This window comes from Cervus elaphus, chromosome 9, assembly GCF_910594005.1.
Source record: "Cervus elaphus chromosome 9, mCerEla1.1, whole genome shotgun sequence".
Taxonomy (NCBI): Eukaryota; Metazoa; Chordata; class Mammalia; order Artiodactyla; family Cervidae; genus Cervus; species Cervus elaphus.
In genome coordinates this window covers 88,127,391-88,151,796 of record NC_057823.1, presented here as the reverse complement: position 1 = coordinate 88,151,796, position 24,406 = coordinate 88,127,391, and the positions used below count along the sequence as shown (strand labels likewise).

The 24,406-nt window shown below is 46.8% G+C and overlaps 1 long non-coding RNA gene across 1 annotated transcript; it reads left to right on the top strand.

Moving 5' to 3' along the window:
* The first annotated feature begins 3,148 nt into the window (after positions 1-3,148).
* Positions 3,149-24,177, top strand: LOC122700589. The gene is made up of 5 exons (XR_006342813.1): positions 3,149-3,221; positions 3,797-3,925; positions 15,470-15,597; positions 17,501-17,550; positions 21,032-24,177. It is a non-coding gene; the product is annotated as an uncharacterized LOC122700589 (long non-coding RNA).
* The last annotated feature ends 229 nt before the right edge of the window (positions 24,178-24,406 follow it).

The window sequence follows — 24,406 nt, the reverse complement described above, 5'->3', positions numbered from 1 at the left end:
TGTGTCTCAGTCGTGTCTGACCCTTTGCAACCCCATAGACTGTAGCCAGGCTGCCAGGCTTCTCTGTCCATGGAATTCTCCAGGCAAGGGTACTGGAGTGGGTAGCCACTCCCTTATCCAGGAGATCTTCCTGACTCAGGGATCAAACCTGGGTCTCCTGCATTGCAGGCATATTCTTTTCCTATCTGAGCCACCAGGGAAGCCCTGGTGATATGAAGGTTAAAAGCAAAGTCTTGGAAAATTATGACAGTAACTGTGAAGACAGTGGCCAGAGGCTGGGTGTCCAAGTAGTTATCTACAGGAGATTTGGGCATGTATCCCAACTCTTTAATTCTGGGCTGTTGAGTTCAGCCAGAAACTCACATTCATAACAACTTGAGTTGCAACTACAGAAATGAAAACATGCCTTTCGCTGGAGTAGCTCCCATTCATTAGCTAAAGCTGCCAGGTATACCGGACAGCCCCTTGACACTGATATTTACATGACCCCCAAAGTGCCCCTGTGTCTCTGTGTTTTAAATTGGAGCACAACCCCAGCAATGACTACCTATAAATGAGATTTTTAGATAATCTTTGTAAACAATAAGCAGAGAGAAGAGTAATACCTGTAGGGGGATTTTAAAAAAACAGAGTTTAAACTAGCCCCATTAGATACATCATGTTCAAAACCATTTAGTAGTGAATTCTTGCTTTCCTTGATGCTGTGAAAGCCATTGATTGTTATCACAGGAGCTCTCAGCAAAAAGAATCTGGAAGCAGCACCCCCACCCCCACCCCCCTTTTTAACGCACAAGAGTTTCTTCATGAATCCCATTTGCTGGATCTCATCTGCCAGCTGAAGATCCTGTCGTGATCTGGGTAGGGACCAGCCCTGACATGCAGCCGTCTGCTTCTGGGCGGAACTTGGAGATAAAACTATGTTCTCACGCCAAGAGGACAAAATGATTTTGTCTAGAATCAGGTTGTATTTTCAAGTTACCTTCCCTGTCTAATCATGCGGTGCTTAAAAGACTGATAAACTCAGTGAAGTCACCTCACCACCAAACCAGTTTCAGATTTGGGGTTTTTCTTGAGTCCTCAAAAAGGATCCCAAATCTTTAAAAGGGGCAGGCCAGACATTGCTGGGGCTCCTGGGTGTCTAATTCAAACCTTCAGGGGCATTTTACTAGCTAGAAAGAGGAAATCTCTGAGGTGGTACATGATGAAAAAGAAAAGGAGTGTAATTTATGAAGTTCGCTGTTTGAAATAGAAAAAGGTTTTGCAAACTGATAAACCCTATTTAAACCCTAAGTTTCTTTTCTCCTCTTTTACTTAGACAAGCAATTACTTTCTTTCACATGAATTATTCTGCACCTCAAAGCTGTACACCTTGTCGAGAGGCCCACCCCCTTTTCCAGAGAACTGAATCTTGAGGTCTCATTAGAAGCAAACTCTGGCTGATAATTTCAGAGAAAGAGGCAAAATGGTATTCAATAAGCAGAGCAGTTTAATTATCAAGCAATTGTTTAATAATAATAAAGAGTTCTAGCTCCATTGTACTAGTATGCCATTGTACTATAGCCTGGACCGTTGCCCTTATACAAATACCCATTTTTAAACGGGTGGCTGGTCCGTGGAGACTGCCCTCATTCTCGGAAACCCAGCCGCAAACTGCGCGGGTGCGCAAAGGCCGAGATACCGTTGTGCGCCGAGTGCGCGCTCCTGGCCAGCGACCCGCGGGTGCAGACTGGGAACGAGGCTCCACGTTGCCTACTTCCCCTCCTATCGGCGCTCTCTGAAAGAATTTTTAAAACTGCATTTCGGATTAGTAAAATATGCTTCTTGTTTAATAGACTGCACACCGGCTCGTTTTGATGGTGGGAAATATTTTTGTTTGCCTACAACTAACAATTTTTAAAGAAGAGCTTCGTTTGTTTCATTTTCCTGCACAACTATGGTGGGCACAGCGTTTTATAACCCTTATTCTGGAAGAAGATGTGGCAGGTCAATGGTCTCTAAAACATGCCAAATGTTCCAATAAGTTAATGTTCAGCAATTTTTTTTAAAAGGCCACAGGATGAATCTATATAACTCTACAGCCATAATCATCCCCTAACCAAATATACAATGCATTGTTCACCAAACCATCCCAGTGGTTTCGCTGGAGTGGGAGAAGGAGGATGGTTACCGTGACATCATTGCTATTATTTAAATTAAACAGCGAGGGGAGACTATAATTGTTAATAAAAGCCATCTCCACGCCCCTCATGGTTTCCCCTCCCCCTCTAGCATTTTATGACGTGTCCTCCACGATAAATGTAAGCAGAACTATGTCGATCCGAGTAGCCTACTCTATAACTCTAATGTTGCATCTACAGGTCAGCAAGGAAATGCAGAGGAAAATTGCCATATTAAGGGATAGTTGCTTGAGAAAATATACGTATTTATGAGTTTAGGGTGCTGATGTTCAGTTTTTCTCTTTATAAATGTGTATATATGTATGTATATGTGTGTGTGTGTGTAGAGTTCTGCAAACGCTTGTGCGCACCCCCTGTAGTATACCCATGTTTGCACATTGAAAGCGGCCGGGTAATCGTTCCGTGGGGCTGGCTTAATGCAGTTAACAGAGAACTAATGGGTCGTCTGTGTCGAAAAGCATGCTCCTATTTTTTAAATCCCGTCACGTAATGAACTGGTTTTGTACCAGTCTGAAGCTTCCACCTTTATCCATCATGGATGCTCTTGTCAAAAAACAAAAAACAAAATCACAAAACATTTCAACCACTTGGTTCCTGATCATTGCTAAAATGACCCCCTTCTTTCTCTGCAACTATTTTTTTTTCAAACCTATTTTCGTATTTAATAGTACTGATTATAAACAATCCTTGTTGTATAGAAACTCAGTTGAAATGATCCAGTGAGCTCCTGCCTTGGTCCTTGACGCAGGCTTCATCTCAAGTACTGGATGTGCCCCGACTAGGTCGCCGGGCTCTGAGCTGCAGGAGACCGAAGCTACTTTTTCGTGCCCGGATGTCACCTTCTCTCTAGCCTGGAGCTTGCGCGCTGCGCACACACATGCGCGCGCGCAGACACACACACACACACACACACACCTCCTTCATAACTAGCTGAGGGGGTACCCCAAATGTGAACAGAGCCGCGGGGCTGACAGAAGCTGAGCGAGCTTGGGCGGTGCGGCAGCCGCCGGGATGAGCGCGCCCGGCCCAGGGGCTCTGGCTAAGGTGGGCGCCGGAGGCTAAGGACGCACGGGGGGCTCCGGGCTTTTAGTTCTGGTCTGAGACGCGGGCGAGGGTGGCCAGGAACCCAGGAAGGAAATCTGAGTTGCGTGGAGCGTTGGGGCCCTTAGACAGCCACCCCGATCCGGGCGGAGGACCGCTGGAGCGTGGAGCGGCCTCCGGCGCTCGCTCGGGCGGGGTGGAAGCCCGCGAAGGGGGTCCCGCGGCGCTTTTGTACTGCCCCGCCTAAAGCCGGCCGCGATCTGACGTACCGGCTCCCCCGGGACGCTGGGGGCGTCGCACTGCAGCTGGGTGGGGAGCAATTTATTCCTCGCCGTCCCATCCCAGCCCATCTTCGGTTACTCCACCCTACCCGACCCCTCCCTCCTCCCCCTCTACCTACGCCTTCACTACCTCCGATTCCCCACCCCCTCTCCTTCCTCCATCCATCCCCCTTCGACTTCAGTCTCCCCCTCTCTCCCCTCCCTCCCGCCTCCCTTCCCTCTCCCCTCCCTCTCCTCTCTGAATAAGCAAGCTTTTGCCTCTAAAAGTCACAAGTAATCCTTGTGTGTGACAGAGAGAGGAGAGAGAGGAGAGAGGGAGAGGCGAGCTTTCGGAGAGGAGCAGCAGGCAGGAGGAGGATCTGGCATAGCGGCTGGGAGAGGAAACTTGACGCTTCGGGGCCACCATTTGCCAGGGCCTTACTCGAGGTGAGTACTCGGGGGACGGCGGAGTTCGATTCCTGGCGGGGTCCAGCCTCCGCCCATCGCCCAGGCCCGGGAGATGGGCTCCGTGACCTGGGGCTACTCGAATGGGGATACAAATGGGGGTGGGGGCGAGTAGGCGAGCGGGGTGAGATGCGGCGGGCAGGGATCCGAGCAGAGGGCCGGGGTCAAAAGGGTGCTGTGCGCCTGGGAAGGCTGGACTCCCGGCTCCTGCCCCGAGGCCCCCTGTGCGTCCGGCCAGGGTTCCAAGTGAGGGTGGCGGGGGATGTGGGGGGAGGTTAGGGGGGGGTGTTCCCGCTACCCGACTCCCCTCCCTATCTGAGCGTCCCCACGGCTCCCCTCTCTCCCACACCCGCGTGCAAAGCAGCCCCCGCTCAGTCAAGAAGTGCACATTTGCGCCTCGCTCAAACCTGGAAAGGGAAAGTTTGGCGAGGCGGAGGCTGCGCAGCTCTGTGGTTGCCTGGAACCTAAACTGGGACCCCAAGACTTGCACAGGAAATCGACAGATTTCCTTTTTTCTTAAAAAAGAAAAAATACCTTTAAAGAAAAATTGTATGCATTCAAAAAGATTATTGGATTACTATGTCTGATCAGCTGCTGATGACCTACCAATAAGCGTTTTAAATACACACGCACATTTGCGCGCGCGCGCACACACACACACCCCCAGGGGCTATGTGCTGTGGGAAAGGCCGTCGTAAGTAACCAAGAATTCAGAGGAAGTCGCAGGGGCTTTAAAATGTATAAAGGCTGTGTTCGCGTCCTTCACGGATGCAGAGAACAGAGGGAGGGGGCGGAGGGAGCCCGCGGTGGCTCGGCGTTTTCGCTGTGCCTGTGTGTTTCGTGTGTTGTCAGCTGGCTCTGGTTTCTAAGCGCTGAACGCTGCCAGGGGCGGGGGCCGGCATCCACCATCCACCTCGGCACCCTAGTGGCGAAACAGGACTCATTTGTTTGGTGCAGAGCGGTGACGACCTAGAAGAGACTGGAGTGTGGTTAGGTCGGCCCCCTGCCATCCATTACACCTGCGGCAGATGGCTCAAGTGGTAGAATGGTTTGTTTTCGGGGATGGAGAACAGAGGAGGGGGAGGTTAGAGCCTCGCCCCACTCTAAGGAAGCACCATAAAGAACCAAAGACACGAAAGAAGCCATGTTGTACCATCGAAAGAAATGCCGTTCCGCAGTCTATGAGTGAACCTGGACATGTTAGTGACCTGGGTGCCTAACTCCAATTGATGATATGGCAGAATTTTAGGATCAGTATTTTTTTCCAATGAATTTTTGATGAAGTCCCTACTCTTCCCTCTTACACACACACACACACATACCCCTGTCTCCAACCAGATGCACACAGGTGTCCTTGGAGCTCTAGTCCCTGAAACCAAACGTCATTGAGCCCCTGCGGGTTTCACCAAAGCTGAAAGGGAGGCCACTCCAGGAGCTGGGAGCCTCTCCCCTCTCCCCAAGTGATTTATGCCACTAGCCTGCCTGCTACCACACACAAGTACCCCACCCCAGATGACCATGTAGCAGGATTTCAAATATTTCCATCTCATTTTACATGCAATGATGTGCCTTTCTGATCAATAATCCCATCCTGGCATCCCTTCCTTCCTCTTGCTTCTCAACAAGCAGGAAAGGAAGTACACACACACACACACACACACACACACACACACACCCTCCAAAGTGAGCCCAGAGGGAGGGCATGTGTGACAAAGAAACACATACAGTCTAAGGACAATTTGGCCTGTCTTCATTCCTTAATTTACTTGCTAATTTAAGGAGAGATATATTAAGGAAGACCTGAACAGAAGGAGAAGCCTTGTCTCCACCTTTACTTCACACACACACTGTAACAATCCACTGTAACATTCATGGATATCCATGGCTTATATATTTTTATATATACCCATCATATATGCAATGCTATGGTAATGCCACGTGTAATATCACAATATGCATACATCCATATTTCTTGTGAATAAGAAACAATTTCACTGGCCTAATTTTCTGTTCAAAATAAACAGTCCTTTAAATAGGATTTAACAAGCTTATGCTTCGGGGGTGATTAGGTGTATAGAGAATTCTACTACTTTGACACAAATTCTATTTTTCTATTTTCTTAACACTATTTAGAGCTAGTGAAACCAAAGAATATCAGACAACAATAAGAAGCCATTCTAGATCAGATTTTCAAGTCATAAATAAAGCTACATTCTAGAAACTTAATGTTTCTTAAGAAAGGAAAAATTTTCACCCCCTCCATTTTTCAAGGTGCTTTCAGTATCCAAAGATACCTCTGAACTGGGTTTGATTCACAGTTACTTGCTGTGTGCCTGGTGTAATTTAATTTTTTTGTAATCATCTTCTGTCCCTATGAAGATTTCCGTTATACCAGGAAAAAGTTAACTTTGATATGCAGTGGGGTACAGGATTCATTGACAGAGATGCCATTAGAATATAGCTGTTTTATTCATTATTAGTAATATGGGTTTATTTGTACATCATACATATTGCTAAGGGCCTGCTCTGGGATGTGAATTCATACCTTATCAGAACACGTTCAGATACACTTGAAGAAAAATTTTTTAAAAAGAAAAATATTTGCAAAACTAAGTTGAAGAACAGCCCCCATGAACATTTTAGAGATTAAAAAAAAAAATCTTAATCTAAAACTCTTGACTTTAGGGGCCCTAAAGGATTCCAATTTTATTTAAAACAGAATGATCAAAACTTTTATAACTAGAGAATGCAAACAAAAATTTAGCCCTAACAAGACCCTCCTTCCCTTTTCCTCAAAACACTTCACACCCTATTTCCAACCAGCATCTAAAGCTAAAGAAAAGAACTTCCGAGATGAACTCAAACTTTAAATGAAAAGTCGTTTTAAAAAAAATTCTGGAATTTTAAGTGAGTAGTATGTTAAATGGAAAAAATCTCAAGGATCCAAATCAGTTAAAAAAGCCCAATCTTTCTAGGAGAAAGAATATATTTTACTGTTTAAGCAAGTTAACACCTGAATCACACACGTTTCTCAGGCCCAGGTGAGCCTTAGAGCTCCAACGGGAAAACTGGGAGGTATCTGGGGAAGAAGAAGAGCCTGGGATCGCCCCCTCCTCCACACAGTATGGGACCACCTACGTCTCCTTTACAGAGGAAACAGCTATTACCTTGAGCAGAAAAAGACTAAGGAGAAAAAGGCAATCTGGAATACCCGACCTGATTTCTTTTCATCCCCGTCCTTGGCTAGGTTTTCCTCGGGCGTCGCCTTTCCTTGGCACCCTCTTCCACCCTTCCCTACCGAAGCTAACATTCGCTTGGAAGCATTCCCATTCCCAGTTAGCAGGATGTATCTATCTAGTATCTGCCCGGAGGTCTCGAAAATATTCCCGCCAACCCCCAATTTGCCTTTACTTCCGGTGTAATTAAGATGATCATTCGTAAAGAAAAGCTACCATATCTCCATCGCCGGCGGCGGTGAGGATGCGCCGGAGGGGGGCCCCGAAGCTGGCGAGCAGGGAGGCGGGCTCGGCCCGGGTCGCTTGCCTGAAGCCCGCCGCTGCGTGTGTTCGTGTCCTTGACGCGTACGTTTCCCTTCTTAAGGGAGGCTAATGAACGCTCTCTGGTTCCTAATTGCAAAGATAACCATCTTGAGTCAGCACTGAAACGGGGGCGGTGGAGAAGAGGCCCTGGGTCATGAACCCCGGGAGAGGTCAGGGCTCCAAGCCTCGCCTGGATGTCTCCTAAAACCGGGAGATGGTGGCCAACTGTGTCTGCGGGTTCCCCCCGGGTTCCCTAGAAGAAAGACCCTCCGACTAGAGGGCGCGTGTGCCCTCGCGAGGGTGCAGGCCCATCCTGCGCCCCCCCCACCCCTTAGGGTTCTCTAGAAGCGGAGGCATTGCCTTCCCCAGGGGACAGGCGAGGCCTCGAGGGCGGGGCCGAGCCTGAGGCGCAGATGCCTTCGGCCTCCGGAGTCCACGCCATCGGGTACCCGCCGCCCAGGGCCGCCCCGACGGCCCCGACGCGGTGCCCGTGCGGCCAGTAGGTGTCGCTGTCCCCCTGCTGGCCGGAGCCGGGAGCCCCGCGCTGGACCCCCGAGCCACTCCGCCTTCTGCGCCGGGCGGGTTCACAGACCCACCAGCGCTCCCGAGAGAGGGCCGCTGCACCCCCGCTCCCGGGGACCGTCGCTCGCTCACCTGGCCACGACCGCAGAGATACCGGCCGGCCTCAGGGAGCGCCTTAGGGGGAGAGAAAGAAGAGAGGGCTCTGATGGGGGCGAAACGCGAGGCCCCGACGGAAGCGGCTCGAAGCCACCAGCTCTCCCTCCTTTCTCTGCTTTCCACGTGCACTGGGACCGCGCTGGTGAAAATCCCAGGCCGGGCTTTCAGCTGGGGCTTCCCACTGGCTTTAAAAATAAACAAGAGGCTTGAAATCCCAGCTTCGTGGGAGCCAGCCACAGAAAGAGTGGATTGGTTTCCATTTCTCGCCTTAAAAAGAAAAAAGAAAGAAACCTGGGCCTGGCCACATGCCTGAGCTCCCTACCTATACCCATCTTTAACTAACGCATGTCTGTACGCAGAAATGCGGGGTAACCGCGACGGCCCCCCCTCCCCCGCCCCTGGAAGGAGTCAGTATTTGGAAGAGCTCGTCTTCTCCGAAAGCATTGCTTGCCAAGTATTATTCCCCTTCGGAAACCTAGCAGTTAGCAGGTCTTTGGAATCTGTATTGAAATTCTAAGTGTTGAGAATTCTGCGCCCTTCCTCGGCATTCTGCGGCTCCTTGCCTTCGGCCTCCGTGTGCCGCGTGAGAGATTATTAATCAGAAGCGTTTGTGTGTGTGTGTGTGTGTCTCAAAAGGAGGGGGAGGTTGGCTTCCGAATACCGAGAGGGATATTTACAATGGGTACATCCTCTAGGTGACTGGAGATTTTATTATGATTACGATTCTTTTGTACTGGGAAATCACTGCTCTGATTTGAAGATAGGGAGGGGGGAAACCGTATTGAAAACGCTATGTTCGGAATGTCAAGTTACTGAAAGAATTAGTATGCAAAATAGAACTGGCTATGTATTTAAACCAGTGTTTAAAATCATATCCTCAGTTAAGATGTGGGGATATATTGCGGTAAAAAATTTAAAAGACCCACACTTTATCTACATTTAAAAATTTATTTTGGTAAACGCAATCGATTCGTGTAGAAGAAAAAAACGTAACAATCAAATGCCAAAGAGAAAAAAGGAAAAATTCTCAAAGTCCAAAACATTTCGGAAAACATCTTGTTCCTGCCTCTGGGCCTCGTTCTCGCCACCTCAGAAGAGAAGGCTGGGCAAGTGTCTGAGTCCTCAAAGCAAGCCTTAAAATTTTAATGTGAGGTGGCCAACATCATCTTTAAATGTCATGCCTTGTGCTGTGTTTCACCAAATTGGCCCCTTTCGTTAAATCCTATATCTGTTATACAATTCTAAATAATTATTTCTGATTGAGATGGTAAATTAATCATTCGGTGACGTGGGAGGGGGAGACACGTGTCTAATTGGAGGTTGCGAAGTTCAGTGAGGTGGTATTTTTAGCTCGCAAAGTCCAAATTCGGGTATTTGGGCCTCTCTCCCCCTCCCATCGTTTCCCCACTCCCTCCCCATTTTACTCCCTCTTTCCCTTTGAGCTCTCCCCCCTCCCACGTTTTCTCAGCTCCAGTCTCTCGCCCCTTCCCCCTAACGCCTCCCTTCTTTCCTCTCCCTTCTCCACTTCCCCTCCACACCCCCCCCCCCATTTTTCCGCGTGTATCTCTGTCTCCCCCCCTCCCTTATTTATTGTCTGATCCTATCAGCCAAGTTAACAGGAAAGTAGCAAGTGGGAGGCCCAACACCCTCCCTCCCGCGCGCCCGGGGCACTTTGGGGAGGTGTCAGCCGCTGACAGGTTACCGGCCGGAGTGTCGGCCCTCGGTGCTGGGCACGCTGCCCGCGGCAGAGTAGGGGTCTGTGCGGGTTGCGGGGCTTATTCAAATACCGCCCGCTGCTGCTGTGATTCGCAGGACTCGGCCTCCATATGGTAATACGGGGCGGGCGGGGGGGGCGGGGAGGAGAGGAGGCGCAGAGGGGAGGGGAGGATGGGGGTGAGGGCGGGGTGGGAGGGGGCTCCGGCACCGCGCGCTCCGCTGCCGGGCTGGGACAGAGCACCCGGACCCGCGGTGGCAGCGGCAGCGGCGCGACCCACCCTCCACCACGGCATCCACCGAACCAGCGAGCCACCGAGCCGCCGGCCCCTGGGGTAAGCCACAGCGCGCTCACGGCAGTGACGGTGACGGTTCAGAGGCTTCAGGTTCCTACCATGCGCCAATAAGGGAGATTAGAAGCAGAAAAGGAGATTACGGAGAGATCAGAGATAAGAGGTGTACCTCTCTGTGTCCCTTGTCACAGAGCGCGAGCGCGCGCGCGCGCACACACGCGCGCGCGTCTGTACACAGATGCATGCACAGACATCCCTACATGCACACATTCCTTGCTACCACCATCTAAATATATGCACCGCCACTGTATGCCCTGCGACGTGGCTGATACGTTTGTCCTGGTCCCTGCATAAAGGCGGGCAGGTATGTGCCAGAGTCCAGGTAGGAACAAACCGCCGCGCACGATTGAATTGCAGCCAAACTCGAAGAGACACTTAACCTGCGGAATTGTTTCACTCAGCCTGGTGCCCCCCACCCCTCCCCCAAGAAACTGACAATTCTGCAACCGGTTGTGGAATACCTGCAATTATTCATAAAATGTGTTGAAAATGTACTTTAGGAAACGGTAATTTGCTAAAAATGGCAAAGCAAGGAGAAACCTAAAGGATTAGTGCATCTCCGTTTTTAAATGTTTTACGTGTAGCCATCTGACCACTTTTTATTGGGTGACATATCATATGAGCACTTTGGTATAGGCTTGGAAAAACTACAGCCAGGGGTAAGGCTGGAAATACCTTAAGAATTAAGGGTGCTAAAAATGGACGCTGGATAGTCTAACATGAAAGATGGCATAGAGCTGTAGGTTTAAAATGGGTGGAAACACATATGAATATTTATACATGAAAGCCATTGGAGAGGGTGAGTCTTACCCTGAGTATCTGTGCAGGTAAGTCATTCATGAGAAAACTAATTACCTGTGCATGTACTCGGACTTGTTTAATTGAATAAGCTGCATGTGTGCCTTTTGCTATTCTTTGTGGCTATGCAATTATGGATTCAGTCTTCTTAAAATGATAGCTTTGGGGAAATTTAAGTGGACTTTATACAGATATATTTTTCAGAAGCCATTGTGCTGAATAGACATATTGCCAGAATGAAAAATCCAACCCTATAAATAAGATTTCCACTGCTTGAAATCTAACTCAAGGCCTGTATATTTTAGGACAAGTCAACTGGCTTAATACAGTAAACTATCTTGTTTATTTGTTTTCATTCCAAAGTCAGGAACTAAGGATGCTTTTCGATCAAGGTAATATGCCGTGTTTCCAGTCATACTAAGATAAAAATGAAACAGTAAATTCTGAATGAAGCAGAAAAGGTACAACATACAACATGGTTGAAAATGTCTTCCTTGCAGAAGGCTGTAGGTTGCTGTTTCTACACATTTTAAGAGTTTTTTTTTTTTTTTTTTTGGCAATAAATGCTAGAAAGCAATAGGGCGGTGAATGCTATACCTCTCAGGTAATCAGCACAAGAATTCTTTGGACATCTTTGGAGTCACTTTCTTTTATAGATACATTGTCTCAAATGCATTGGCCCAAACTGTTTTGCTAATATGAAGTTAATTAGACATTCCAACTTTGAGCCTTGAGCGATGGGCAGTACATCCGATCAAGGGGCTATGTCAGCGGGAAAAAAAAAAGGTGTCTTTTCTTTTATGACCAAACCAGGAGGTTACACAGTTGGCATTACATACATGACAGGTGTGCATATATGGAGCCTTAAATAAACAGAGCAGGAAGCAACTGTACGTATCATCTAGCAAGAGAAAGCCGCAGACACTTGCCAAAAAATACAGACAGACAGAAAGGGACAAGAGAGACAGAGAGACAGAAAATAACCAAAAAAAAAAAAAAAATAGTAGGGGAGAGAATCAATAAAACGATAAACCTGAACTTTTCACGAATTAAAAAAATGCAAATATATCTTTACATATGCATCAGTATTAAAAATAATACACGCTGGAACCCACAGGAGCGGGAGGAGGAGGAGAGGTGGAGGAGAGGAGGAGGAGGAGGAGGAGGAGGAAAGAATGGAGGCGCCGCGGAGCCCTGATTATGCATGGGCTGGAGCTGCCTCCTCTAACCTGTTCTTCTCCGAGCCGGGCAGCCGGCGGTCCTCAGCCGCCCACAGAACAGGAGCCGAAACAACCGTTCCCGAAGGCTACAGCGTTTATTTTTCTCTTTTGGGGGTTTTGGCGGTTGTTTCAGGGGCTCGCCAACTGGCCCCTTTAATTAAAAGCTTCAATAAAAGGCGATCGCGCCAGGAATGCTCGGGCTCCTCTTCGCGCAGGATTTGCATATTTTTTTAATGCCCTAATTTCCTTGATGTATGTAAATGTAGCCGGACGTAGAGGGAGACAGGGAGCTGACGTCAATGGACGTGACCTCGCAGCTAAACCTTGAACGTGAAGCCGGGATGGGGGAAAACGCGGAGCGGCGGCCGGCGGAGCCCGCCAGCACGGGCGGCGGCCACGGCGGTAGCAGATCCAAGACCCGAGGGGGGCCGGGGAGCCCGCGTGTCGACCCCGGGGGAGGACGAACGGCCGCCTTCTTTCTCCGCAGCTCGGCTTCCAGCCTCTCCAGCCTTCAGGCCGCATCGCAGGCTCTGGTCCTACACCTCCAGCCCCACCAAACACACGTTCTCTTGCTTCCCCCAGAAAAACAGCACACCCCCCAAACAACAAACCCAAACCAACAGATAACAGACCAAATCAAATTCCCCAAGGCTTTAGGCCAATGCTCGGGTAGCTTATCACAAAGAAGATTCTGACAATGGAACATGAATTTTTTTTTTTTTTTTTGGCTTCTTTCCACAAGAAGAGGAGGGGGAGACCTCAGACAAGAGCAAATCACTCCTAAAACACGATAAACTACACGTGTTTCCAGTAGGGAGAGGTAAATCGCCCAGCCGACTGGTGAGGGCTTCTCGTTTCGGTACCTGTTTACCTGTGCACTCATTAAGCGCGTTGGCTTCATTAACAGCCTTGCCTGGAGCGTGCGTTTTATAATGTGATGGGAGTGTCGTGTGTGTGTGTGTGTGTGTGTGTGTGTGTGTGTGTGTGTGTTTTGGGGAGGTGCTTGGGCTGGTGAGCACCGAGGCAGGCGCTGTGAGCGAGATGAGCGAGAGACCAGCGTCTCTCCAAGGCCACCTCCGGGACTTATCTTTGGGGCCATCTAGGCCAGGGCTCCGGGGCTGGAGTTCGAGTGACGCCCATCTTAAGGCGGGGGTGTGGGGGGTGGTGGATCAAAGAAGGCTGTCTCGGTAGGGCCAGGCCCTTACATTGTCTAGGGAGGGGGGAGCTTGAGGTGCGAGCGAGTCGGTGGCCGCAGGCCCGGGCGCAGTCTTGCGGGATTTAGCCCGGTGGACTTTGCACTTGGAGCTCAGCGGCCTCCACGAGGAGGGAGCGGCTCGCGGCGACGCGGCAGGGAGGCCTGCAGACTCCAGACTACGGCCTCGCGCGCCCGCGGGTGCGTGCCCGCGCTCCCGGCGGGGGGCCGCCAGCACCTCCCGGCGCCCATCCGCCCCCGCCTCCGCCCGCCGCCCTCTCCTAGGCTGCTAAGAAATGGTCCTCGGCCTCTGCGGGGACCGGGGCGGTGCGGAGCCGGGGGCGGAGGGCCTGGGTTCCGGGCTGGCGAGGCCGGGGCGGCACCGGAGGCCGCGGAGCCGGCTTCCTAGTCCGGCCCTGGGCAGCCGAGGCTGCCGTTTCTTCGTTCCACCTCTCGCAGCCCTAGCTTTGTTTTCTTGACATGCTTGTGGCCACCGGGCCCCACGCCGGCTCTGGGAGCGTGTGCGTGTGCGCGGGGGCGGGCGCGCGCGGCGGGCGGGGGCCCTCCCGCCAAGGACACGCATGGCTGTCTGTCCTCCGGCTGCACTTGGCGGGAAAGCTGGGGGCCGCCGGCTGGGCTACTCGCCCGCGGCTCTCATTACCTCCTCCCCGCGCCCCCTTGGGCCACATTTACATACGGGCCACTCGTCTGAATTTTTACAGCCCCCGCCTCCCGCCCCCCTGTCGCACGCGCGCAGGCTCGGAAGAGGCGCCCGCGCGCGCAGACCCCCGCGCTCAGGTTGCGGGCGGCCGGGGCGCGCGAACAGGCCCAGGGGTGCAAGCAGCCCTCCGCGCGACGGCTTCTTGCACCTCCCTCTCGCGCCTACACCCGTGACAGCATCCCGGCTCGCGTCTCAGGAAGCCCACCTTCCCTTCCAGGCTCCCACCCTTCTCTCCCTGCACACTCCCACCCACACCCTCCCACATCTCTCAGCCTCTTTCCCTGGAACACACACACACACACACACACTTCCCCCTCAAATAGCTAACCCCTATGGAGCGTCCCTGGTACCTTTTGAATAGCTCTGAAGTTTAAAGAATAAAAATCCTTATAATGTATTGCTGTCTTTAGCCAAACACATTTAAGGACCACAACAAAAAGAGGGGGAGGAGGAAGGAAGGGGGACTTGAACCAAAAGACCTTTCTTTAAAAAAAAAAAAGTCTGCAAGTCAAAAGGTCATTCTCCAAGTTTGTAAATAAAATTGCAAAGGAGTCCTTAAAAAGAAAGGAGAGGAAAGAAGGAAGGAAAAGAGAAAAGATCCATAAGTTACGTAAAAATGGTGCATTGGAAAAACAAAACAGCTATCCTTTTGAAAAGCATCTAAAGAAATCAAGAGGGGAAAAAAAACTGGAGGAAAAAAAGAGAGAAGGAAATAAAAGGTAGGAAAGGCAAAAGAACTTTCCAAAGAAATGTGTGCTTTGCTTCCTACAATAGGAAAATGTAGCCATTGCCTGCTTCAGACGAGACATTTCTAATTTGTTCCGTCTGTCAGGAGGGGACTATGAGAGGTTTGGGTGCAAATTCATTATCTCTGGCAACGCAGAACGTAGTGTGGGGACTGAAAAAGACCGTGGCAATGGATGAACAATAGGGCTTCAGTTCATCAGTAACAAAAGCAGTGGGGAAATTGGTTGAGTTTCAGAGCACGTCCTCCTCGGCAGAGGGGGCTGGACTAGACCTTGGACAGCCCCCCCAAAAACTTGCCGAGCCTCGCACACACCACTTCACTCTCCACTCCGAGGCTCAGGGAGCAAGTGCCTGGTGTGGGGGGGAAAAGTTGGCTTTTTTTTCCTTCTTCGTCTTTTGCGCCTTTCTCTCTCTCCCCCCAACGAGGGAAGATCCGTTTAAACTATTTTAGACGCAATCAAGCAAGAATCACCGTGTGGAATTGAGCGGCAGTTTTAAATGTGCTAAGGAGAGGGATGGTCTGAAAAAAAAAAAAAAAAAAATTTTTTTTTTCTTTTTTTTGGAGACGCCGAAAGGAGTCTGTTTGCGTACTGCGGCTGCCCTGTGACTCTGGATCTTGTCTCCTGGCCGGCGCCTCGATTCCTACTCAGCTGGATTGGGGGGCAACACTGCCTGGCGCAGCCAAGAGAGCGAGTGAGTATCGCGGCGGCCCGCAGGCGGCAACTCAGCCGGCGGCGCGGGGCCAGCGTGCCTGCTGTGGCCCGGCGCCCGCGCTCCTAGCCTCGCCCGCGAGTCGGGGCCCGCAGAGCCCCGCTGCGGGCCGCTCCGAGGGCCAGTCCGGGGCTTTGCTTCAGCTAATTGATTGTGTGTCTCGGATGCGAAACCTGTTGATCTCGTGAGTTGTCTGAGCCGGGACTGTTAATTATCCAGTGGCTTGACCACCCCCGCGCCCCCACCCCCACCCCAATGAAGAAGAATGCCAGGAAATTTTCGCCGTGGAAAGGGGAATGTTGTAATTTTGTGTTGTCGATAGTGGGACTTTTCCCTCTTACGCCTAGAGCCAAGTGCAATTGTTTTTTGTTTTTGGTTTTGGTTTTTTTGTTTTTGTTTTGCATTCCTGTGTTCAGGATTCGAGTTTTGAATAATTCTTTTAACCACCTCAAAGATGCAATTACCTGGCAATGGAGTGAGGGTCTGATTGGATTCTGGCGGAAACTTAAATGCACAGTAGAACCGGTGGATTTCCACTTCCCGTTTCTCTCGGGCCTTTTGGGTTTAGGGAAGCAAGAGGCCGCTTTGCAGGGTTATCCCAAGTTCAGATTCATCAAGATGCAACCATCGCGGTTACTTCTTGGAGCGTTTCAGCTTCTGACTTTTTCTGGTGTCTGAGCGAAAGCCGGGTCTCTGCGGTTTGCTCCGAGCCCAGACCTTGCTGAGGAAGGCGAGACCTTCCTTCCTGGGCTTGGAATTGTCTGCGGGAACCCAGGGCGGCGGGAACCCTGGCAGTGTATTTGCATTAGCGTCTGGTACGTTTTCTCTCGCAAATGTACCCGCGCTGTTTGAATGGGGAACTGTCTTGAGGGGTCAGGGCAGCAGTGGAATTGATCAGAAGTTAGTCTGGAGGCCCTGTCAAGTCACGGCCACGGCCGGGGTCACTTTGGACGCTGTGGCTGCCTTGGGCCTAGAACGGCGGCGTCGGATCCCCTGTCCTCCTATCGGTGATGCCTACCTCTGCCAGCCACACTCCTTCCCCACCTTGGCACCAGTAATTAGGGCGCTGTCTAGAGAGATGAGCTCCCGTAGTCAGCATAATTGAACCACCGCTGTACTTTCCTTTTGCAAAACCAGTAGCCCCACCCCACTTCTCCAAAATAACAATAAGCATTTTAGAAAAATCACAAAAGAAAAGCACCTATATTGGGGAGTGTAAGACTTCTTGAATATTGAGTCGTGGGGGATGGGGGAAGGGAATAGAAAAAATCCACCACTTTACAGCAATCAGGTTTTACATTATTCATTGATTTATTGGAGGAAATAACCAATCAGGAGCCATAGATATGAATGCACATCTCACCGTGCTGTGGCCTTACAGTAAACTATTTGCATCTTTCTAATGGATTAGATATTTATCCAGGGATTCCCATTGTTTGAAAGGCCTGGAAATTCAATGCCTTAAACATTTAAAAAATATGACTTTGTTCCAATCTTTAAATTCTTACATGGAAGAACTCTCCCTCCTCTTTTGTATGGCAGGTTACAGTGTTCAAATCCCAAATGTTTCTTAAGAGTCCCTCTTTCTTCTAAGCTAAAAATAAAAGAAAGAAAAAAATTAATTTCCCAAACCCCTCCAGATTCTGCATATTTTGCATTGCCATTATCATGCATGTCTCCATTTAAATGCAAATTAGCATATTTAACCCTGTGGGTGCTGAAGCACAGGATATATTATGCTGGGGTTTTCTGGAATCTCTTGGCATTTTAAGGAATTGTGGTAATTGCAATACTTTAAATGAAACTGTATCTAGGCATGATTTTATATATGTATGTGTATGTATATATAAAACTGTGATCATTTGTTTTCTTGACTATTTTTCAGATGAGACTACAAAGAAGCATAAAATGAATAGACAATCCAACCAACCAAAGGTAATTTAAAATTTTACATTTGATAAAATTAAAGTGATGTGCAAAATAGAAATAGGATATTATTGACTGGGTGGCACAGCTGCAGTCTATTGCATATCTCCCAATTCTTATGATAGAAACAATTCCAGAAATATATAAGTTTCCATATGTGCAGTTTTCTCCTGATAGGTATTCCTGTCTATATTATATATTAAGGATAATGCAAATATAACCTTAACTGCTAATAAAAAAGAAACTTAGTGTACAGAAGAAATAATAGGACACTTTTATTAGAAAGTAAGCCAGTCAAGTACCTTGCCTGAACTGTACAGATCACTATAAATTAAATGGCTTTTATGTGGAAAATGGTAGTCTTGACTATATTAGTGGACTGTGGTTTACATGCATGAGAATCATACAAACTCAATATTAAAAAGGGTTTTCCGTGATAGGCCAATTTCTTCATATACTCTGCAGAGGTCTGAATAGGATTCAGAGAGGTGTTCTAAATATTAGTGGCAAACCTGATGTATTTGCATTTATGGAATAGCATAATTCTGATCTAAATATGTGGAAAATCATAACTTTCCACTTTTAAGCAGAGATTGTTTATTCCCAAGAAAACCAGGATGTTTCAATTCATGTTTCAGCCATCTGGAGACCTATAAAAAGATTGGAAAACAAGCATGACAATCACGTCCCAATCTACTGGTCATTAATGGGAATTTATTAGAGAATGAGTAGGCAAGCCATATGAATTCAGTATATCCTTCGATATGCAGATTCAAAAAGGTATTCTGTAATTCAGCTAAATAGCTTTTTGAAAAGCAAAAATAACTGAAATAAAAACATGTAGGTGTTAATAGTTGCTCATAACAATGTGTGGCAGACATTGCTAGGAATCTTTAGAATAGCACAATTGTTTCAACTTCTCTCACATCCTAGATAGTAACAGTTTTTGAAATGAATATGATAAACCTTGACAATATTCAGAATAACCAGGTGCTCAGTGTTAAGTCTTGCTATGTATTTTTTATTTCTTCATACCTTGAAAGATGATGGAGAGGTAAAATATTTAATTAGCTATATATGGCTAGTGAACAGACTGTCCATAATCATTATGTTGGATAAATTCACTTTTGGGCGCTCTCAAGTGATCTACAATATATGTGACAGGCAAGGGGCCAGTCTTGGAGTTAGTTGATATGACTATGTGGCATTGCCACAGAAGATGCTGTTTTAAGACAGTTTATTCTATAGCTTCTAATTGTAGAAGCATTTCAGATGTTCAGTGTCTTGGCTTTAATGATAGTTACTTGGGTTCTAAAAATGCATTTAATTGTTAAATATGGCAGTATAGTTATACTCATTTGCAAATTCACACAAATATGGTGGTGATACACACACACAGACGTACATGCATTCCATCTCTCTACTTTCACCAACCCCCACCCAGACATATAGAAAGCAAAGAGATATTCTAAAAATAACTGACATTTGGTGGGGTTTTGACTTAAGGAATTGAAGTAATCTGATCATATGCTTCCTTTATGTGGTACATGCCAAATCACTAATGATTCTGCTTCTAGGTCTTGGAAATCAAGGCCAAAATATTCTCCATCTTCCAAGGAAGTAAAGCTCATTGGGGTTTTACATAATGTCAAAAATGTCATGTGCCTCAGTGATGTATTCAGTTTTTATCCAGTTTATGTTGTGCCTCATAGTTCAAGAAGGGATAGTAACTGTATGGGTGTGTGTTCCTCTGATTTAGTTTGCATGCATGTCTTATATATAACCCAGTGCAGCCATTTCTGATTGTACTTCCTGTTCCAAAATTTGATAAAGAAAATAGATGAGCAGTTTCCATGGCTTAGTCTTTTCTAAATAATCAGGACAAGAATGCTTACCAAAAAAGTAAATTACTAAAAAATCTAGGGGAAAGTTGGCATCTGTGTTACTAACTTACATATTTAATTTGTGTAATATTGTTGTCTGAACTCTTAATTGGGGGCTTTTCTTAGCAATTCTGATTCTTGTCAGTCTTTTCTATAGGCTTTGCATATGTGCACTCTGTGTGCATTTGATAGCCATATTCACACTCATGTCTTAAATGAATAAATTACTGAATTAATGAGAGTGTATATTAATTATGAAAGTGTTTTAGTGATGGGGAAAATAGTAAACCTATAAAAATGAGACTATTGTGATAAACTAGTGATGTGTGAAATGAATATGAAGATTTATGACATTTATATGTAGCATATATTTAAAGAATAGTAACACCACCAAGCATAACTCATAACAGTCCATAAAGTTCACCTATGGTGAATATGTATCTTATGTGGACAGATGTCTGTTGAGGGACATCTGACTATTAGAATTGTACATATCATAGATGCATTAGACATAGACCTCCCATTATGGAGAAGAGAGAAGAAGAGGTCTTTAAGTGGCCATATTCACACTTGGAAAAGTCCTAAGGAAAAGAATGAGGCTAATTATTTAATTAAACAAAATCCCTCTCTAGATAGAAGGGTGGGGGTGGGGAAGGGGAAGGGGGGTAGAGTTATGCTCTTAATGTCCAGGTGTCTTATCTGTCTTTTTAATGAGGTACCAATCCTTTCAAAAATAATTTGATAAGGAAGACTAGTATATTTTGCTCTTCCGTGTGAAAATTAATGTTTGAAACCACAGACAAAGCCTCAGCATTTTTATTACAGCAGAGTTGTGTACAACATTAGAAACTATTGCTAGGCTTTACCTGTGCTATGTTCTAAGGCACACACTGTATACAGAGCTATTTAAAAAAAAAAAAAAAATCCAGGATGAAGTCGGCTTGCTTAGAGCATTCACTTTGAACTTACAGAACAAAATATGATGCCCTATCGCCACGGTACATAGATACAAAACATGCCTGAGCTGTGAAGCCATTAAAAACACACCACCAGAGCAAATTGTCAGTGTAATCACACATGGACTCACTGCGTAATACAGATCTGATTCCCAGCCCCAGAAAGCAAGGCCCTGCTTTAAGCAATCGCAAAGTGCCTTCCATCTGCCTGCCCCTGCAATCTGCCAGAAGAGAAACGCAGGTAAAGACGTTCCCCTGATCTGAAATGCTTTTATCTGTCCTTAGAGAGAGATTTCTTCCAGTCTTTGGATATTAGAGCGATCTGCACTAGCACGGAGGAGGTAAAAGGCCGCGGGTTGCTTTTCCAGGAGCAGGCGGTCGTGCTAGCGAAGAGCTGTTGATTGAGAAAACAGGGCTGTGGCAATGCCGCCGCCGCCGCCGCCGCTTTGGCTGCCGCTACCTCTGCTCGGGCAGCAGACGTGGGGCAGTTGGATGATCACTGATGCATATCAATAACCGTGTACTTGAGATTTCTCATGACATCATCATTACCTTGGTCTCCCGCGGTCTCGAACCTTTGACCTTGCCGGGCTGGACCACATTTTGGCAGTGAAAGCCCCTCCAATGATGGCCCTTTTCTCCTTCTTTCAGACCCGGGGCAGCAGCACGCCAGCAAGACGGCATCTTCTCCTCCCCAGCCTAGAAGCCCTGTGAAATCGAGGATCTTCCCCCTAAAACACACACGCACAAGATATGTGCAATCAAGCTGCCACCGCTTGGTAAAAAAGCTCATGGTGTCTACCCCAAAAGGATCCGGAGCAGATCCTTGAATCAGCTGTCACTTCTTCTATAGAATGGGATTTTTTTTTTTCCCTTCCTCCTTAACCTGCGCTGGAAATTGCCGTTGGCTTTATACGTCTCTATAGAGGGAGGCTAAAGAGTCTTGCGTGAGAATGAAGCAATTTACAATGCAAATAGAGGCCTGTGAAGGGACTGATTCTGCTGCTCACTCGTAACCGCTTGCTGCACCGTAATAGCTGGTTTTATTTTCTGATATTGATAGATGAATTGTTGGCTAACGCTGCCGGAGATTACCTGCTGAAAGGAGGAAAAAAAAAAAGTTTGGAATAAACTTTGAAAGCCACAGCTCTCGTTTGGATGTTTTAGCCGCACACACAAACAGAAACCAGGTCATATTTACATACAAGGAGGCATCTTTTGCGCGGCAAAGTGTCCTGGAGGACTACTCTTCGGCGCTGCCAGAAAGATCCGGACCTGGAGCATGGGCCGAAGAAGACAGAGGCTGTGAGGGAAGCGAGTTGTTATCTTTGGTTATCTAGCTGTATGAGTGTATTGGTCTTCATAAAGCTAGATAACCGAAAGTAAAAACTCCTTCAAGGTCGCCGGGGAGCGTGTGAGAGTGAACGACAGCCCAGAGACAGTAAAAACCGGAAAGGTCAGGAATACTTATTGAATCTAACTTTGTTTTTGTGTTCGTTTTTGCCTTATGATGAAAGGTGGGATGAGAGGAAATTAAGCGACACACGTATGCCAAAACATAAAGGTGGAGATATCTTGCTAGAGGTTGTTGGGGCTGCAATGGAGACTTGTATAGGTGCTAATGAGTAAGGGGGCACGTGTAGTGTGTCCTACTTTAAGGCAAAAGTTTACATATGGAGGTTTTTTTTTTTCCTTGGAAAGCTGTTGTAGAGATGTCTGGTACCTAGTTTGAAAGTGATTCCATATATATGTAGACTTAGGCTGTTCCCTTCTGAGACCCCCTCCCCTGAAAAATTTAAAAGATTATGCTTGGAAACTGCGTATATTTGGGTTGTATGCCAAATTATATGAAATTAGAGCTGGAAGGTTAATAATTTGTATCTACTGAGGATACTGAGTACAGAGAGCTAGGAGGAAAAATGCAAAAAAAAAAAAAAAAAAAGCAAAGGCTGATTTTTATTCTTCTATTCAAAATACAAGGACAGATGCTTCTCTGTTCCAAGAGGGTTTCCTTGAGGAAGCTACTGAAGCAGAAAGACATGATGGAGACGAGATCGCCTCCCCTCTTGTCAAAGTGTTAAAAAAATGTTCTGTCTTACTCTGCGCCTAGCATTGGAAATGAAAGTGACATTTACGCCACAACCCACGTGTGCGCCTCCTCTCTTTTTGTTTAAGGATGATCAGGTCTATCCAGGAAACAGCTCTGGCATCCCAAACTGAAATAATTAGGACGTATATAGACCTGACAAAAATGGAAAGGGGGTGGGGAATCTGAGGGTCTGTCTTGCCTAATTGATTCCACTAAACGGAATGCGGGAGATGTGAACGGCAGGACGCTCCGATTCCCACGCTCGGGGGCAAGTGGTAAAGCGGGGCCCGGCAGCCTATGACAGACAGCCCTGTTGGGGGGTGGGGGTATGAAAAAAACATCAAGTGCACACACCATACTCATCTCCATCGCTTAAGAAAGTAGAGGCATTTCCCACCCACAGCCATCTGCAGCCTCCCAAATGGCAGCGCCAACTGGTCTGTAGCTGCTGCGTACTGTCTGTTTCTGTTAATTTTATAATCGCTGTTTAATCTGGCCATTATTAAGTCTGGCTGTTTTCTTCGGTTGAAATTTTTAATATGTAAGGAAAGCTAGTAGAAAACAGTTTCCTGCAAAGTGCCATTACTTCCTGCCCCTCATGTCAAATTCTCAGTCCCTCCTTTTGGCCTGGTGGACCACCTTTTCTGGCTTTTGTTTTGGGTGGGTTATATTTAAAAATATGTGTCTCTGTATAACAGACGTTATGATCACTTCATCAGGCTGTTTACCTCTGAACATTATGTATCTAGAAACTTGGCCTAATTATGCTAGTAGGCATGCACTGGAAGTGAAACTATAAAATTCTCAACCTGAAGAGTGTTAATTAAAACACAATAAAAGTTTGTTATGATATAGAACCAGCTAAATGTGTTCTAAACAGCCATTTTCATTTAATCTAAAAATGACTTTGCTTAGGAGAAACTTTGGCATTTTATATGTCCCCCCCCCATGATCTTTTAGAGAAATCCTTACATTTTTCCATGTGTCACCAAGCAAACATTTGTATAGGTATTTAAATATAAATACAAACCTTGCATTACAAAATGTCTGGAATGACTTGTTACCTTCCATATGGCCTAGATTACTAGCAATCCCAAATCCCAAACATACAGTTTTTCTTCAAAAGCATTACATTTTCCTTTGTAGTTTCAAATCCTTATAAGACTGCAGCCTGGTGAAGCCTGTAAAAGCACTGTTAGTTTCAGTTAGAAACTCTGAGAGACTTTATTAATGTAAATTCTCAATTTGGCTGCTGAACACGTGCCAAAGTTTTACTACTGTAGTGACCGTTGAGAAGACCCTTGTTTATTTACATTTGAAGCACTGTTTGTGCAAACAACCTTTCATTGTTAAGTGCCTGTATTCCTTTCATTTACTTCATGTCCAGGGGTGCTATTTACCTAGAACCATTGTCTACTACAATTAACATTTACATTACAAAGTGTGTGGTTTTCTTTCTCAAGGAGGTTCAATTAAGGCAATAAGATGTTTGCTGGGGAAACCTATTGTTTACTGAAAGCACTCAATGGAGTCAAATTACTGAAGCTTTTGCCTACATCTTGGTCTTTTATGTAAATGTGTTAAATATAACATCTAAGGAAAATAAACAATATTATAATTACGTGTTTGCCATTGTCATATCAAACTTGCTTTGTATCATACTAATGTTACATGACTTATCGATCAATAAAAATACATTTCAATGTTATTATTTTCATTTTATTTTTTGCTGTTCCACTGCTCTTGCTGCAACATGTCCCAATTTTTCTTTTTTCTATTACACATCAAACTTCTGACATTTTGTTTTATTTGTGTGTGTTGAGGAGAGGTACTGTATCTGAGCATGGGTCTGAAGGGTGTCTGAGGTAATCTCTACAATGACCTTATAATAAGGTGATATTTCTTTGAAATCTGAAATATTCCAAAGGCATGTACAT